The sequence below is a fragment of the Triticum urartu genome, chromosome 5A (assembly GCF_056163025.1).
Source record: "Triticum urartu cultivar PI428250 chromosome 5A, HENAU_Tu73, whole genome shotgun sequence".
Lineage (NCBI taxonomy): Eukaryota > Viridiplantae > Streptophyta > Magnoliopsida > Poales > Poaceae > Triticum > Triticum urartu.
Genome location: NC_141877.1, coordinates 358940208 through 358958720, shown reverse-complemented (window position 1 = coordinate 358958720; position 18513 = coordinate 358940208). Strand labels below are relative to the sequence as shown.

Below are 18513 nucleotides of genomic sequence, written 5' to 3'. Positions count from 1 at the left end.
GGGCATTCAGACGGATATGGGTCCGGTTGTAAACACTCTTGGCAAGTTGGACGGAAAGTCAGACCGAGCAGGAGAGGGATCGTGGATGGTGGATAATCAATCTTCTTTTTTACTAGGTGTACTACGTATATACATGTGGATGTTATTCGAAAGATCTACCAGAATAATTTTCTGAAATATTAACACCACGCCAATCTCCTGCTCCATATAATACAGCATCTCGATAAGATCCATCTATTTTTGTACGTAGAGAAACATTAACAATCTTGCCGCAGTTCACTCGTCCCAAAATAAGTATCTCAAACTTAATGCAACTTTGTATAAAGTTAATATAAAGTTGAGAGACTTATTATTTTAGGACGAAGGGTGTAGATCGACCCCTCTCGTGTCATTACGTACTATCAGAAACGTGCATCGATCAAGAAGCCACGAACTCACAGCTTTGCCCATCATCAGCTATGGCGCATGTTCCATCAAAGAATAGTGACCCAGAGAGCGCCACCAAAGAAGATGTTCCATCCCAAACCCTCAATGATCTCATATTCTCACTCCCCACGATTCAAAGGGTGGTTGCAACCACCGATCCAATACAAGAAGTACTGGTTCAGGCCGCACATACTCAAAGGGATCCTGTTGGTTCAAGATAGGAGTACCTTCAACAGCCGCCCCGACGACATCATCCTCGCCACAAAGTCCAAATGTGGCACTGCGTGGCTCAAGGCTCTCGCCTTCACCATCGCCAACCGCTCCCACTACAGCTTTGCCAACCACCCCCTCCTCACTCGCAATCCTCAACACGTCATGCCTTTCATCGAGATTCTTGGTGCCGGCATTGATCATACTGCCATCGAGGGACACCCTTCTCCAAGGCTTCTCGCCACATACATTCTAGTGTCATTACACCCCCCATTGGACGAGGGTTGTCGAATTGTGTACCTGTGTCGGGATCCCAAGGATGCATTGGTGTCAAGGCTGCACTTTGAAAATAAGGCTTATGATGGCTTCAACTTTGTCGATGGACAAGGCTTTCAGTGAGTTCCGCGATGGCCCTATGGCCCCTTCTGGGATCACTGCCTCGAGTACTGGAAGGAGAGCCTAGCCAGACCTAGCAATGTCCTTTTCTTGAAGTATGAAGATATTACGACAGATCCGATGGAAGTCGTGAGGAAGCTAGCGAAATTCCTTGGGGTCCCGCTGACCGAAGAGGAGGAGATCTCTGGTGTTACCCGAGAGGTGATGAGGCTGTGCAGCTTTGAGATGCTTACTAGCGTAAAGGTTAACAAGGCACGTGGCGTTGCTCACGGAAACAATGTGTACCTCGACAATTCTTTGTTTTTCAGGAAAGGAAAAGTCGGAGACTGTAGCGACCAGACCTCAACCAGTCTGATCTCTGTGCATCAGTGTCATCCTTGGATCAGTAATGCTGACACACACAGTACTTGAAGGATTTATAACAGAGTAGCAATCACACACTTATTACATCAAATGTCTCAAAAGAGAACTTATTACAATAAATATGGCTTAAGGCCATCTAATAACGATAACAGCGGAAGGTTTGAAAGATAAGTGAGTCCATCAACTCCAACGGCATCACTGAGTATAGAACCACGACCTAAAGGCACCTTACTCGTCGTCTGAAAAGTCTACAACATGAACGTTGCAGCCCGAAAACGGGTCAGCATATGGAATATGCTGGCAATGTAACACATAGAGAGTAATGAAAGAATAATGCTATACTACATGCATATATGGCTGGTGGAAAGCTCTATGGTTACAGTTTTTGCATAAAGCCAATTTTTCCCTACTGCAAAGGAATAAATTTTATTTAACTATCATGGTGGTTGTTAAACATTGAGAAGATAGACATCCTCTCAATCCCAATTTAGCATCATCTTTAAAACCCAACAATATTAATTAAGGTAACATGATGAGATTCACATGATAATCCAAGTACTAGATATTCAAGACGTCCATAATCGGGGACACGGCTAACCATGATTAGTTTATACACTCTACAGAGGTTTGCGCACTTTTCCCCACAAGACTCGATCTCCTCCGTTGGGATTCCCGCACTACATGGTGTTTGAGAAACGGATGACCGAGACATAGTCTTTTAGAAGCGCTAGCACCTTACGATCGGGTAGACCGTTACACCTACTTTCCCCTACATCTGCTAGTCTACCACTGTAAGAGTTCGCACGACTTAATCAACTATGCTAGAGCCCATAGTAGCTTGTGGCTGCACACGGAAGTTTCTAGTATGAATAATCTCATGATCCCTTTGAATCTAGGTGGCGGTCCATAAAGAAAAACAGGCAATCGCTACAATACCCAGGTGTCTCAATCCACCCAGATGTGTGTTCAAGTTGCCACCTCAAATAAACCATTAATATAACAATCTCACATCTGTCATGGATACACTCACCCAATCCACGTCTACTAGCATAGCATGGCATAATAAGCAAACGTAGAGATAACTCCCAAGGGTTTGATAATAAAACAGGTAATAGGTACTACCTCATCTACTTCCCAAACCCACAATTTAGTTAGATCCTAATCATGCAATGTTTGAGGATTGATCTAATGCAATAAAAACTGGGTAGTAAGAGGTATGATCAAGGTGTTACTTGCCTTGCTGATGATCCGTGAAACTTAGAGATTCGAAGTAGCAAGCGGCGCACTCTGGGTACTCTATCGCAATCAAACAAGCATACAATAAGTACTCATCTAATGCATGGGTAAAACTCAAATAAGAGAACTAACCAGAAAGTTCAACTTAAGAACTCCGATTTACAAAAAGAATCAAATTGAACAAAGCAACGAAAGTCAAACGGCGAAAGAAAGAAGCTTCGTTTGCTAATCTTGACCTAGGTCGAATTTTACAGAAGCAAAAACTTGTTTGAGTTGGTTAAACGGAAAGAGGGTTTCGAGACGAAACTCTAGGCGCTTGAATCGTCTAATTCCGATAAACGAGCGAAAAGTTAAACTAAAACGAAAATCGGATCAGAAATCGCGATCAGAAATAATCACGGATAAATCCGAGAAAAAGAAAAACAACGAACAGATTAACGAACGGACGTTCGTTATCTGTAACTAAATGGTGAACGCGTTTGTTAGAACGAACTAAAGAGTGAACGCTCGCTGGATTAAATAAATCGGAGAAAAAAACGGTCTAAAAAAATAAAACTAGGGTTTTCTAAAAACCGGATTGGTTTTTCTCATAAAACCGGGGCGGCGGGCGGCTACCTTGGCTCGGGCTCCGGCGAGGTTCCGGCGGGGCTCCGGGCGGCGTGGGGTGGCGGCGGGCGGCGGGGCGGCGGTTGCGGCAGCGAGCGGCGCTGCGGCGGCTGCGGCGGCCTAGGGAGGCGGGGCGGGCTGCGGAGGCGGGGTGAGGAGAGGGCGGCGGCGGCTCCTATTAAAAGGGGGGCGGCCTCGGGAGGCGTGTCCCTCCTGGACACGGGCGGCGGCGACAACGATCGGGACTCCGGTCCCGATCCGGTTGCGGGAGGCGGTGGCGGCTGGGCCTTCGGCCCAGTCGGGCGCGCGGGTTTTTAAAAAAAAGAACAATTCCGTCGAAGCTAAAAAATATTCTAGAAAAATAAATAAAAATCTAAAATTGCCAAAACAAATTTTCACCATCTAAATAAAATATTTAGAACGAGATGAACATTTTCTTGGCCCTAAAATGCAGTTTTGAAACCATACAATTTTTCCTAAATTCAAATAAAATAGCAAAAACTCCAAAATAAAAACTTATTTGATTTTTTTATTAAATCTTCAATATTCCTTTATACTGGGAAAGTCATTTTATTCCCTCTCTCATATTTTTATAATAGAAATAATTGAAGATAAAAATAAATAAAATCAAATGATCCTATTTTTCAAAGTTTGAGAAAACTCAAATATGAAAATAACGAAGTCCCCAACTCTCTCCGAGGGTCCTTAAGTTGCGTAGAACTTGTAGGATCAAACCAAAGGCAAAAATATGATATGCAAAGATGATCTAATGTATAACATTCCAAATTGAAAATTTGGGATGTTACAAACCTACCCCCCTTAAGATGAATCTCGTCCTCGAGATTCGGGTTGGCTAGAAAATAGGTGAGGGTGGTCCTTCAGCAGATCTTCCTCTCGCTCCTAGGTGGCTTCATCCTCGGTGTGGTGGCTCCACTGAACTTTGCAAAACTTGATAACCTTGCTGCGGGTGACTCGGCTGGCATATTCGAGAATCTTAACTGGTTTCTCCTCATAGGTCAAATCATTATCCAACTGAATCGCGTCCAGCGGCACTGTATCTCTTAGCGGTATATCCGCCATTTCTGTGTGGCACTTCCTCAACTGGGAAACGTGGAACACATCGTGAACTCCTGACAATCCTTCGGGCAATTCCAACTTGTAGGCTACTTCTCCCATACGCTTCAAAACCTTGTATGGTCCTACAAAATGTGGCGCTAACTTTCCCTTAACTCCAAAGCGCTTAACTCCTCGAAGTGGAGATACTCGAAGATAAACTCGGTCCCTGACTTCGTAAACTGTCTCCTTGCGTTTAGAATCTGCATAACTCTTCTGCCTAGATTGGGCTACCTTGAGCCTATCGTGAATCAATTTCACCTTCTGTTCAGACTCCTTAATCAAATCCGGTGCAAACAACTGGCGGTCTCCAACTTCATCCCATGACAATGGGGTCCTTCACCTCCTTCTGTACAAGGCTTCGAAAGGGGCCATCTTCAGACTGGATTGATAATTGTTGTTGTAAGAGAACTCTGCATATCGCAAATTGTCATCCCAACTAGATCCATAATCTAGCGCACAAGCTCTCAGCATATCCTCCAAAATCTGATTGACTCTCTCGGTGTGTCCATCTGTCTGCGGATGAAAAGCTGTACTGAACTCTAGCCTGGTACCCAAAGTTTCGTGCAACTGATTCCAGAACTTTGAGATAAACTGGGTTCCTTTATCTGATACAATGCTCCTCAGAACTCCATGCAGACATATGATTCTGGTCATGTATATCTTTGCCAACTTAGCACTGGTGTAAGTAGTCTTTACTGGGATGAAATGAGCTACCTTTGTCAAACGATCGACTACAACCCAAATCGAGTCATAGCCTGAACGCGTTCTGGGAAATCCTGTAATAAAATCCATGCCTAGCTTATCCCACTTCCATTCGGGTATTGGCAATGGCTGTAACAATCCTGCTGGCTTCTGATGCTCTGCCTTTACTCTCTGACATACATCACAAACTGCTACATACTCCGCGATATCCTTCTTCATTCCGGTCCACCAGAAAGTATCCTTCAAATCCAAATACATCTTGGTATTTCCTGGATGAATCGAATATGGTGAGTCATGGGCCTCTTGCAGAATCAACTTCCTGATGTCCGGGTCATTGGGCACATAAATACGGTCTTCAAACCATAAGGTATCGTGCTCATCCTCATGAAATCCTTTAGTTTTTTCTTTGCTCATTTTCTCTTTAATAGAAGCAATCTCCTTGTCAGTCCTCTGATCTTATCCATCAAAGTAGACTGAATCTCCAATGCTGTTACATAGCCTCTCGGAACTATATCCAAACATAGCTCACGAAGGTCCTCGGCTAACTCCTTTGGTAATTCTCCCGACATTAGTGTGTTGACATGGCTTTTACGGCTCAATGCGTCAGCTACTACGTTAGCCTTCCCGGGATGATAATGCAATCTCATATCATAATCCTTGATGAGCTCCAACCATCTCCTTTGCCTGAGATTCAACTCGTTCTGTGTAAAATATACTTCAAGCTCTTGTGATCCGTGTACACTTCACAATGGGTTCCAATGAGAAAATGTCTCCAAGTCTTTAATGCATGCACTACGGCTGCTAACTCCAAATCATGCGTGGCATAATTCAACTCATGAGGCTTAAGCTGTCGTGAGGCATATGAAACAACTCTTCCCTCCTGAATAAGCACTGCTCCAAGTCCTCGGCGCGAAGCGTCGCAATACACCTCATAATCCTTATTCTGATCCGGCAAAATCAACACTGGTGATGTAACCAAACGTTTCTTCAACTCTTGGAAACTGGCCTCACATTCCTCAGTCCGTTTGAACTTGGTATCCTTCTTTAACAACTACGTCATAGGCTTCGCAATTTTTGAGAAATTCTCAATGAATCTCCGGTAGTATCCTGCAAGTCCAAGAAAACTCCGGATCTCTCCAACTGTTGTTGGTGCTTCCCAATTTGTCACAGTGACAACTTTGGTGGGATCTACTGCTATTCCTTCTCCGGATATAACGTGTCCAAGGAATTCAACTTCCTTCAACCAAAACTCACATTTGCCGAACTTGGCATATAACTGATGTTCTCTGAGCTTCTCAAGTACCAAACGCAAATGTTCTTTATGTTCCTCTTCATTCTTCGAGTAAACTAGAATATCATCAATGAACACTACGACGAACTTATCCAAAAACTCCATAAATACCTTGTTCATCATGTTCATGAAATATGCAGGTGCGTTAGTCAGACCAAATGACATAACGGTATACTCATACAGCCCATACCTTGTGGTAAAAGCCGTCTTAGGTATATCCTGTTCTCGAATCTTCAACTGATGGTATCCTAATCGCAGATCGATCTTGGAAAATACCTTAGCTCCTTGCAATCGATCAAACAGATCATTGATCATCGGTAGTGGGTACTTGTTCTTGATTGTTACTTCATTCAATCCTCGATAATCAACAACTATCCTTAACGATCCATCCTTTTTCTCCACTAGAAGTACTGGCGATCCCCAAGGCGAAGAACTTGGGCGAATATATCCTTTATCCAGTAACTCTTTAATCTGCTTCTTAATCTCCTCCAAATCCTTTGCGGGCATCCTGTATGGTCTCTTAGATATTGGCCCAGTGCCTGGCAAAAGCTCAATCAAAAACTCGATGTCTCTATCCGGTGGCATGCCTGGCAACTCCTCTGGAAATACATCAGGGAAATCCTTTACCACTGGTACTTCCTCCTGCACAACTCCTGATAAGGAATTTACTTGAGTCCTCTTAGGCACATGTCGGGATACATACTTGATCCTTCTTCCTTCTGGGGTGGTAAGCAAAATCGACTTACTGGCACAATCGATGTTTCCTCCATACATCGACAGTCAATCCATACCCAGAATTACATCCAAACCTTGCGATTCCAAAATGATCAAATTCGAGGGAAACACATGCCTACCTATACTCAATGGCACTTGAAAACATCCTCGGCTGGCCATATACTCCGCTCTTGGTGAGCTCACTAGCATAGGTGTTCTAAGAACCTTGGTGGGCAGGTTATACTTATCCGCGAACCCCCTTGATATGTATGAATGCGATGCACCAATATCAAAAAGAATGATTGCAGTAAAAGACTTAACCAAAAACTTACCGATTACTGCATCCGGCTGGTCTTCAACCTCCTCCACGTTTACGTGGTTCACCTGTCCCCTGTTGAAAGGGTTCGGCTTCTTCCCAGAGCTTCCATTGCCACTTCCATTCTGGGCTTCAGGACATTCATTGGCATACTGTCCGGTCTTCTGACACTTAAAGCAAGTGACTTGGCTCAGGTCTCTCTTAGCTGGGGTTGACGGGTTGGTACGGTTCTGGCCGTTGCTTCCTCCATTCCCATTACCATTCTTGGGGCCATTATGATTGTGCGAGCTACCTCCTCCATGGGTATGCTGAAAATGTCCTCCTGGTTTAGGGGTAAAACGTGGCTTCTGCTGAGCTCCTGAATTGTACTTCACTTGTCCATACTTCCTCTTGCGGTTCTCAATCTGTTGCTGCTTCCCTTCAATCATAAGAGCGCGATCTACCAACTCCTGGTAGTTGTTGAAGCTTGCTACCATCAACTACATGCTCAACTCATCATTCAGTCCTTTCAGAAACTTCTACTACTTAGCTGCATCCGTAGCAACATCATCTGGGGCATAACATGCTAGCTTACTAAAGTCATCCACATACTGGCCAACTGTCCGTCTTCCTTGGCGCAAGTTGCGAAACTCACGCTTCTTCATGGCCATAGCTCCTGCTGAAACATGGGCAGTACGGAAAGCCTGCTGAAACTGATCCCATGTCACCGTGGCTATAGGGTAGGTGACAGTGTAATTCTCCCACCATGACGCTGCTGGTCGATCCAACTAATGTGCGGCAAAGCGCACCTTCTCAGCATCAGTACATCCTGTAGTGGTTAACTCCCTTCCAATCTTGTGGAGCCAATCATCTGCTACTATAGACTCGGTGCTATTAGAGAACACCGGTGGATTCAGCCTAAGAAAACGGGTTAAGTGATCCACATGTGGTGGTGGTGGTGGGTTGTTGTTGTTGTTCCCCTAGTTCTGATTTTGGACTAGCAACTGCATCAACGTATTCTGTTGCTGGATCAACTGAGTGAGCTCCAGTGGAAATGCAAATCCATTGTCACGTCTCGGAGGCATCTGATGGGTTTAGAAAAGATGAGATTTAAGAATAGAGAGGGGTCTAGAGAGAAAACACTACCCATATGCACATGAGGCAAAAGCAAACAATTCACTTCATTCAATCAAACAAGGGCATATAATCGGTCTAACTATCGCAAAAGTGCTCGGACTACTCTATTTACATGGTGGAATACTACTACTGATGGGGTGGTCTACTAGAAATATTCTTCGGTTACAGACTCCATGATATCTGCTCCAGCTTCATCAACATAGTCATCATCGCTATCGTCTGGGTCCGAGTCGGTGTCGTCGATGATGATGTAGTCTTCCGGGCAAATCTCCTTGGGTTCTTCGTATTCTTCTACTGGCGTAGGGTCTCCCGTGAATATTCCGATCTTCTTGATCAGGTCATCATTCTTCTCCATTAGTACGACGATTGCCTCCTCATAATCTTCACGTGTAGCCTTGAGTTCTTCCTCCAGTTCCATGATTCTTGTCCTCGCCTTCTTCAGATCTATCATGTCTGCACACATCTGGTTCTCCTGACGTCGAATGTGCTGGTTTAACTCCTGGATAAAAGCTGTGATTGTTCTATCCTTCTTGGTGCTGATCATCTCCCAGTGCTCATCTCGACGTCCACAAATCTGGTAGATAGTATCCTTGAGATCATTGCGGTAAACTTCTCCAATACGTCCCATGGCGATGTGAGCTGCCATGCTCTTTCCTAGACTCCAGGTTGGTGCATCAAAGGAAAACTCTATGGGCTCAGTGACTGGCATGAACGTCCTTCCTGGAACTTGAACTTGAATCATCCAGCGCTCCTCTTCCGGTAAAGTGGCGTTGTAGGTTCCGGTGAAGCTTGGTACTCCGATGTTCAGGTATCTAGTGAATTCCTTCAAGTGACGTCCAAAGGGTGTATCTTCATCCGGTTGTGTAAACTTATTCCTTGCATCCGCCATCCTAAAAGAGTAGAAAAGATGAGGAGTCAGAAATGAGAAGAGTGAGTAGTGATCTAGGGCTTTAGTTTAGTGGTCGTGTCCTACAGTCAATGTGTGCTCTGATACCATCTTGTAGCGACCAGACCTCAACCAGTCTGATCTATGTGCATCAGTGTCATCCCTAGATCAGTAATGCTGACACGCATAGTACTTGAAGGATTTATAATAGAGTAGCAATCATACACTTATTACATCGAATGTCTCAAAAGAGAACTTATTATAATAAATATGGCTTAAGGCCATCTAATAACGATAACAGCGGAAGGTTTGGAAGATAAGCGAGTCCATCAACTCCAACGGCATCACTGAGTATAGAACCACGACCTAAAGGCACCTTACTCGTCGTCTGAAAAGTCTACAACATGAACGTTGCAGCCCAAAAACGGGTCAGCACATGGAATATGCTGTCAATGTAACACATAGAGAGTAATGAAAGAATAATGCTATACTACATGCATATATGGCTGGTGGAAAGCTCTATGGTTACAGTTTTTGCATAAAGCCAATTTTTCCCTACTGCAAAGGAATAAATTTTATTTAACTATCATGGTGGTTGTTAAACATTGAGAAGATAGACATCCTCTCAATCCCAATTTAGCATCATCTTTAAAACCCAACAATATTAATTAAGGTAACATGATGAGATTCACATGATAATCCAAGTACTAGATACTCAAGACGTCCATAACTGGGGACACGGCTAACCATGATCAGTTTATACACTCTGCAGAGGTTTGCGCACTTTTCCCTACAAGACTTGATCTCCTTCGTTGGGATTCTTGCACTACATGGTGTTTGAAAAATGGATGACCGAGACATAGTCTTTCAGAAGCGCTAGCACCTTACGATCCGGTAGACTGGTACACCTATTTTCCCCTACATATGCTAGTCTACCACTGTAAGAGTTCGCACGACTTAATCAACTATGCTAGAGCCCGTAGTAGTTTGTGGCTTCACACGGAAGTTTCTAGTATGAATAATCTCATGATCCCTTTGAGCCTGGGTGGCGGTCCATAAAGAAAAACAGGCAATCGCTGGAATATCCAGGTGCCTCAATCCACCCAGATGTGTGTTCAAGTTGTCACCTTAAATAAACCATTAATATAACAGTCTCACATCTGTCATGGATACACTCACCCAATCCACGTTTACTAGCATAGCATGGCATAATAAGCAAACGTAGAGATAACTCCCAAGGGTTTGATAATAAAACAGGTAATAGGTACTACCTCATCTACTTCCCAAACCCACAATTTAGTTAGATCCTAATCATGCAACGTTTGAGGATTGATCTAATGCAATAAAAACTGGGTAGTAAGAGGTATGATCAAGGTGCTACTTGCCTTGCTGATGATCCGTAAAACCTAGAGATTCAAAGTAGCAAGCGGCGCACTCCGGATACTCTATCGCAATCAAACAAGCATACAATAAGTACTCATCTAATGCACGGGTAAAACTCAAATAAAAGAACTAACCAGAAAGTTCAACTTAAGAACTCTGGTTTACAAAAAGAATCAAATCGGACAAAGCAACGAAAGTCAAACGGCGAAAGAAAGAAGTTTCATTTGCTAATCTGGACCTAGGTCAAATTTTACAGAAGCAAAAACTTGTTTGAGTTGGTTAAACGGAAAGAGGGTTTCGAGACGAAACTCTAGGCGCTTGAATCGCCTCATTCTGATAAATGAGCGAAAAGTTAAACTACAACAAAAATCGGATCAGAAATCGCGATCAGAAATAATCGCGGATAAATCCGAGAAAAAGAAAAATGACGAACAGATTAACGAACGGACGTTCGTTATCTGTAACTAAACAGTGAACGCGTTCGTTAGAACAAACGAAAGAGTGAACGCTCGCTGGATTAAATAAACCAGAGAAAAAAATAAACCAGTCTAAAAAAATAAAACTAGGGTTTTCTAAAAAAAAATGGATTGGTTTTTCTTAGAAAACCGGGGCGGCGGGCGGCTACCTCGGCTCGGGTTCCGGCAGGGCTCCAGGCGGCGTCGGGTGGCGCGGGGTGGCGGCGACGGCTGCGGCGGCTCCTGGCGGCGGGCGGCGCAAGGCGGCGGGGCGGCGGCTGCGGCGGCCTCGGGAGGTGGGGCGGGCTGCGGTGGCGGGGTGAGGAGAGGGCGGCGGCGGCTCCTATTTAAAGGGGGGCGGCCATGGCTTGGGGGAGGGGACGGCCTCGGGAGGCGTGTCCCTCCCGGACACGGGCGGCGGCGGCGACGATGGGGACTCCGGTCCCGATCCGGTTGCGGGGGGCGGTGGCGGCTGGGCCGGCTCGGCTGGGCCTTCGGCCCAGTCGGGCGCGTGGTTTTTTTTAACAATTCCGCCGAAACTAAAAAATTTCTAGAAAAATAAATAAAAATCTAAAATTGCCAAAATAAATTTCACCGTCTAAATAAAATATTTAGAACGAGATGAACATTTTCTTGACCCTAAAATGTTGTTTTGAAAACATGCAACTTTTCCTAAATTCAAATAAAATAACAAAAACTCTAAAATAAAAACTTATTTGATTTTTTTACTCCATGTGTTCACTTATATAAGACGTTTTAGCAAATTCAGACAGTGTACTAAACAGTTCAAACCCAGCTGTCTGAAACGACTTATATAAACAAACGGAGGGAGTATTAAATCTTCAATATTCCTTTATTCTGGGAAAGTCATTTTATTTCCTCTCTCATATTTTTATAATAAAAATAATTGAAGATAAAAATAAATAAAATTAAATGATCCTATTTTTCAAAATTTGAGAAAACTCAAATATGATAATAACGAAGTCCTCAACTTTTTCCGAGGATCCTTGAGTTGCGTAGAACTTCTAGGATCAAACCAAAGGCAAAAACATGATATGCAAAGATGATCTAATGTATAACATTCCAAATTAAAAATTTGGGATGTTACAGAGACTAGGTGAACCACATGAGCCAAGAGATGGGGGAAATGTTGGATCGCGTCGTCCAAGCCAAGCTCCAAGGATGCGGGCTTTTGTTTTGATTCGTGCGTGCTCGTTTGAATTGTGTGTCATGTTAGTGCGTGCCCGTGAGCACGTCCATTGCAACTTCGAACGGATTTGTTGCTCTAAATTTCCTAGTACCATATTTAAATTCGAAGCCCAGCTTTAATTGTGCTTTAGTTCTGGAGACTAAAATAAAGTGCATGCTACATGTCAAGCCATTGTTGTTTCTATTTCAAAACTGGAAATGGAAATAAATCAGATGCTACATGTCCTACTCCTAGCATCTAGCAGACCGCGCACAGTACTCATCTGTGCTATTTACGGTGTCACTGTTTGTCTAGAATTATGGAAGAAGAGTGTCAGGTATAACAACCATGTTTGCTGATTCGGAGAAGTGGTGGATGATGGCCTTGGCTTGCTAGTGGGTCGTTTTCCGCTCTCGGCAATGCCCATTTTCCGTAGAGCAGTCCTTTGGGCTGGTCTGGCTCTGACGCTATGAGTGATGGAAAAAAAATTCAGCAAAATGGTTTGTGGTCCGTTCGCCCCTTCACCTTGATGGAAATGCCATAACCTCTTCTTTCCCTTGATGCTTTGATTTATTTTCTTCGGTTATTTGTGTTCTTAATCTTGGTTTCCACTAGCGTGTGCTATGTCCTCTCGTTTAGATTTGAAATTGTTGCCAGAGAAGCAATAATATTTATCATCAACATGTACATGCGTCAGAGATGACAATTTGATGCCAGGGAAAGCATCTCTCACAAGATATGTTGCCTCCTGCATATCAACATGCTTCCATGTTATATAGATCAGATGGATACTTGCCATATACAACCCTTTAACAGTCGCTACATGGGCGTTCTCTCGAGCCTGCCACGTCGGATTTCTACAGTGGCTCTCGACACCTCCCCGATAGAAAAAGACCAGCCCAGGTAACACCTCCCGATAGAAAAATAGCGATGGGAAACAGCGAGCGAAACAGCCAGCGACTGAACAAGCCCGCGTCCCCCCTCCCCCTCCTCCCACTTCAGGAACCATAGCCGCCGCCTCGTCCTCCTCCCACCACAGCCGCCTCCCCCTTCCCCCGCCCCTCCCCCGCATCTCATCCGCCCCAGGTGCAGAGGCGAGCTTCCCGGCGACGGTGGCGCTGGCTCGAGGCAGGGGAACGGCCGATGCGGGGTCCGTTGGATCGAGGCGTGGGGAGCGGTGGATGCGGCGTCGGCGGCACGAGAAGAACATCGGTTGCAGCCAATTCGATGACCTGATCAAAACGAAAATACATCTGGTATGACTAATCTCTCTCTGTTTGTCTCTTACGTGGAAAAAATGACAGAAAACATCTCTAATATTCTCAGGATTAGTCGCCATTAGTCCTGGTCTCCTACGCAAGTAAAAAGAGAAAACAAGGAACATGTTCTATACGAGAGTGCTACCAAAGGAAACCAATGAAAAATCATGTCGACGTACAGCCCGCCGGTGGGGCCTGCAGAAGGCGATGTCGCTTTCTGGTGGAGGGTGGCCATGGACGTGTTGCAGGCGTTGGGGTGGCGCGAGCTCGGATGTACTCAGGTAGGCCACCGCTTGCATTCAGTAGTCTATTCTAATTGTTAATCTTTTCACCCATCCGAACATTGAGCCATAACATAAGTTCATCGGTGAACTACATTTGGCTTATCACCGGAGTCGCTGACGTCGATGCATCTCCTCTATACCGCTGCCTCCTCCTCTGCTTCGATTCTGCTTTGTGTTTTGTTTGTGTAGATAGCATAGTGGCAGCCGATAAATGTCCCCAGTACCTATGCTGAGTAGTGCATCAAATCATGTTTCTGATATATAGTCTGTCATCAAAGCAATTGTAAGCAGACAACATTTTAAATATTGATTTTTTGCACTATACTCGATAGCAAAGGATATCCATGTGATGGGATATCATATGCTTGGAGCAGCATCTCCTGACACGCTACCGGCATTCCTTTTACCAACAATTATGTGATACGATTTCTGCCTAGCTTTTGCCTATGTTGGTCGGCGAGAGTCGCCCATTGATGTTCTGATTGTTTCCCTACCATATTTGATTATTTCTATACTTAGCAAAGGAAGCTTACACTTGAGCTTCCATTCAGTATTGCCATTAGTTAGCTAATTAAGTTGTATATACGCTTCTTTCTCGGCACTGAATCATCTTGAATCTGTTTAAGTAATGGTCTATTTTTAATCCTCATGGGTGTACCAAGAGAAGTCTTTGGGTGTCGTTCATTATTGGAAGCGGAAGTGTATTGGGGAAACCACTGTATAGGGGATGTTTTCTTGTAATTATCATCCAGGCCTTCAAGGCATGCCCTGTTGTCCAATTATGATTGGTTGATCTCTGCTGGCTGTATTGACTATTATCATTATTGCAAGTCCAAAGTTCAAAGGTTGTATTATGTTAATTTGAAGGTGATAGAAGAATGCGTGTTAATTCCATCTTGTTCATGCATGTTTGCACTTTTACAATTTTTGGCTTACCATTCCATGGCTGGTTATGTTTTGGGGAGTTTTTTAGAAGCAGTAACTATTTTGAAGTTGGTAACAGACCCCTTTTTTCAGGTCATTCTGTGCTATGAATGTTGGCATGGATACTAATATCTTGATTGCTTGTTTTTTTTTAAATTTCTTTTAAGGCTTTAGAATGCTGCACCAATTATACAACTTTATTTTCTTGGATTGCAGGTTGTCAAAAGGCAAACTATTCCTGATATAGGCAATGATGATGAAGTGCCAATATCAGGAAGAAAGCGACATGTACAACAGAGATTAGGAAATAATGTGGTTGTTTCTGATTCGTATAGGAGTCGACATAGTAATAAAAGGTATATATACTTCATCTATATTACTCGAGGAAAATTCTGGGATGAAGTATGTACCATTTCCTTAAATATTTCATTAATGCATGGGTATAAACTGAACATTGTATATTGTGACCTATGGAGGAGAAAACACCAAATGCAAATAGATGAGAAATCTTAGCTTATTCCTTTGGAAATTTATGTAACAAAAGCTATCGGCTAGCCAACACAAAGGAGCTGGAATTTCAGAGCGACAGAAATAAGGATTTAATGTCTTTCAGATAGTTTGCATTTAGGGTAGGTAGTTGTAGGTTTTATGTTCAGAATTTTTCTTTATCGTCAAATTTTCTAGAAGAAATATGTGCCTACAGCTTCTCTGAATTATATTGTACCATATTTACCACCAGCTCCTAAGCCAACAGCCGACATTGCGACTTCCTGTTCAGAAGGTTGATCTTAATTTCCTAATATTTTTTTTATTTCATAATAATAAGTGAGAATCCCTTGCCAAATTAACCAGGCCAGTTTGCTATGTAGCCAACTCTTACTTCAACCCAACAGTCTTATCTACATATATCTAACCACATCGGGTTTTGACAGGTTTATAGTTGAATTATCTTCATACATATGGTAGGTGCAGGAGGTACCATGCAAGCAAGCAGGGCGACCAGGATCATGCTGCAGGGGCTGGGTATATTTCCAGAGAATGTCATCAAGGCAGGATTTTTTCTTCTAAAATCAGTTTAAGGCCATGCCCTCCTCTACAACGTACATATTGGTGATGATGGTGCTGCTACCTGTACACAGGTATTACTCTCTTCGTCTCTCTATTACCTTGCCTCCCCACTCATGCTTTCAATTTGCTCTTTCGCTTGGTGAGATTAATGTGAAAAAATGATGCTTGGTGAGATTAATGTGGAAAAATGATGCTTGGGAGATTGTATATGTATCTACCGATAATACCTTTTCGATTAATTTTAAAATAGTTTGCTTGTTGTTGTCCAATACATCTGAATATATAATGGTTACTCCACTGCATGTTACTCCGCTTGAGGTGGACTTAAATTTCTCGTTCAGGTTATGTGTTTCAAGAACAGACATATGGATAATTTGAGATTTTTGGTCATTTATATTTGGCTGCTTCATTCTTCTCTAAAAGACTAAAACTGCAGGTATATTGGGTTTGATTAGGACATATCTTAAATGGCATTCCCCATTGGGCAATTAAAACGATGGAAGGGCCATATGCGAATGGCACCAAAGCAACTTTGAATGACAAACATTTGCAAATCGCATTTCTAGGTATGGTTAATTCATGCATTATTGTTGTAACTCTTTGTTTCATCAGGAATTCAGTCACCAAGCCAGTTGGACAGTGGTGATCACCTCGCACTCCAGCTACCTATTATCCCAAGGATAGAGACTCTAAAGTTCTGAAACTTTCCCTTTCTTTTTACTGCACATTAATCTTTTTGAGCTTGAACGAAGTTGTAACTTAAACATCAGGTGTCAACATTTATCACACTCTCCTTGTAAGTAATGCATATCTAGATGATGGGCCGGAGTATGCATATCTCCAGGTAAGTCCTCTTTGGACCCTTCCACTTCGTCGGGCTCACCATTGGAGACTCGGACGCCAGAATCGGCACCGCTGCTGTGTCTGTTGGTGACGCTCACACAAGATCCAAAGGCAGCACCTTGGCCATCTCCCTGCGAACATCTGACAATGTGGCCGCCGCCTTGATTCTACTTGTCTTGATACCCCAAAGAGAAAAGAGAGGAAAAATACAGAATAGATAGATATGATGCATTTGTCACTTATCATGCCAGTGTTAGGCTTGGAGATTTCTTCTCATATTTATACATAATTTTTGTTAGAAATCTTAAGAAAAAGATGGTGCTTGTTGAAGGCATCACACAAATTGTGTTTAGAAGTACTGCAAAACGAAATACAGAGTAGCAGCCAAGCTAAACCTCGGAACATAAATGCCTTTATATAAAAATACCACTAGAGTGTGTTCCTGTGGAGTTAATATAAGACAAATGAATTGTATCTCACTGTTTACCTATATCTTCCCTTAGCAGAGCAGTATTTTCACAACTAGGGAATGGAAAAGAATATGGACGTGGTCATCAGATCGAGCCAGAAGAAGGTTTGTACTCATCATCTCTGTAGACTTAATTTATTTTATGTCTGCAAACTATGTTGCACATGCTTGTAGAATGGATGAAATAATCTTGCAGAATATAAACTTTTTTTCCTGAATTGTTCTAATACTCTTATTTAAATTTCTAGGAAAATGTACAATGAACCAGAATGTACCATGTCGAGTGGGAACAATTGATGAGACGCCAACGTTCTGGTTTCGAACCCCTCAACTCCAGTTTATCCCCTACATCGCGCCTTCTGTCCTGGACATCCCCGGCTTCTATGGTGTTGACATCTACTTTTCTGCGACGCCCACGTGTGGGTCGATGATGGCACAGATGAGCAACTGCTCGAGCAGGCGATGATGAAGGCGAGTGTTGGCTCGGTGGGTGCGGTGGAGGGTGATGAGGATGCCAGTGTGGACGTGAAGGCGGACGAATTCATCGCAAAGTTCTATGCGTAGATGAACTGCAGCAGCAAGTCTTAGGGCTGAAATACAACGACTTGATGGATAGGAGCATGTGGACAAGTCATCGTATGTAATGCATATTCAAACCAAACCGGAAATATAACCTGCTGCTACTCCCCAAGTTTAATATACTTCCACTCCAACGGATTTGGTCTACATTACTGCCATTCATCCAAGTATGTCTCAGTTGTACATGCATATGTGCTATCAATCAATTAGAGAAAAAGACAATGGAAAGGGCGGCTGTCTATCTGGCACCGCAGCAGCACGTCTCAGGAGGCGCGCCATGGGCGCGCCCCAACCCCTAGTGCCATCCATTTGTGGTTGATCATCGGTACTTTGTCCTTTATTGTTGAGTAGCTTTGTCAAAAACCTAATTCCAGGATTGGCAACCACACGTGTTTGTCACGATGTGTATTGTGTTTGTGCTATCGGATACTGACCAGAGACAAAATAGAAACCAGCTAGCTCAAATTTGGAAAAGTGAAAAACAAAAGAATCATTTACCTACTTTACAACTATTTTAAAAAAATAGGTTTAAAATTAAAAAATAAAAGGCCTACATGACCATCTGGGCCGTGGCTATGTGGACCATCGGATACGAGCTTGGGCTATGCGTTTCTATGACTGGTTCCGAGACCAAGCCCAGTAGCGGCCATAAATAGGGACGGGGGACCAGGAGGACACAAGT

At 43.4% G+C, this 18513-nt stretch overlaps 1 long non-coding RNA gene and 1 pseudogene across 1 annotated transcript; both read left to right on the top strand.

Annotated features, from left to right (window-relative positions):
- Window positions 1-458: 458 nt before the first annotated feature.
- LOC125531394 (flavonol sulfotransferase-like) lies at window positions 459-12417 on the top strand (annotated as a pseudogene).
- A 956-nt stretch (window positions 12418-13373) lies between these two features.
- LOC125555979 (uncharacterized) lies at window positions 13374-17993 on the top strand. Its single transcript, XR_007304966.2, has 6 exons — window positions 13374-13661; window positions 13732-13945; window positions 15089-15228; window positions 15805-16011; window positions 16377-17357; window positions 17501-17993. It is a non-coding gene; the product is annotated as an uncharacterized LOC125555979 (long non-coding RNA).
- The last annotated feature ends 520 nt before the right edge of the window (window positions 17994-18513 follow it).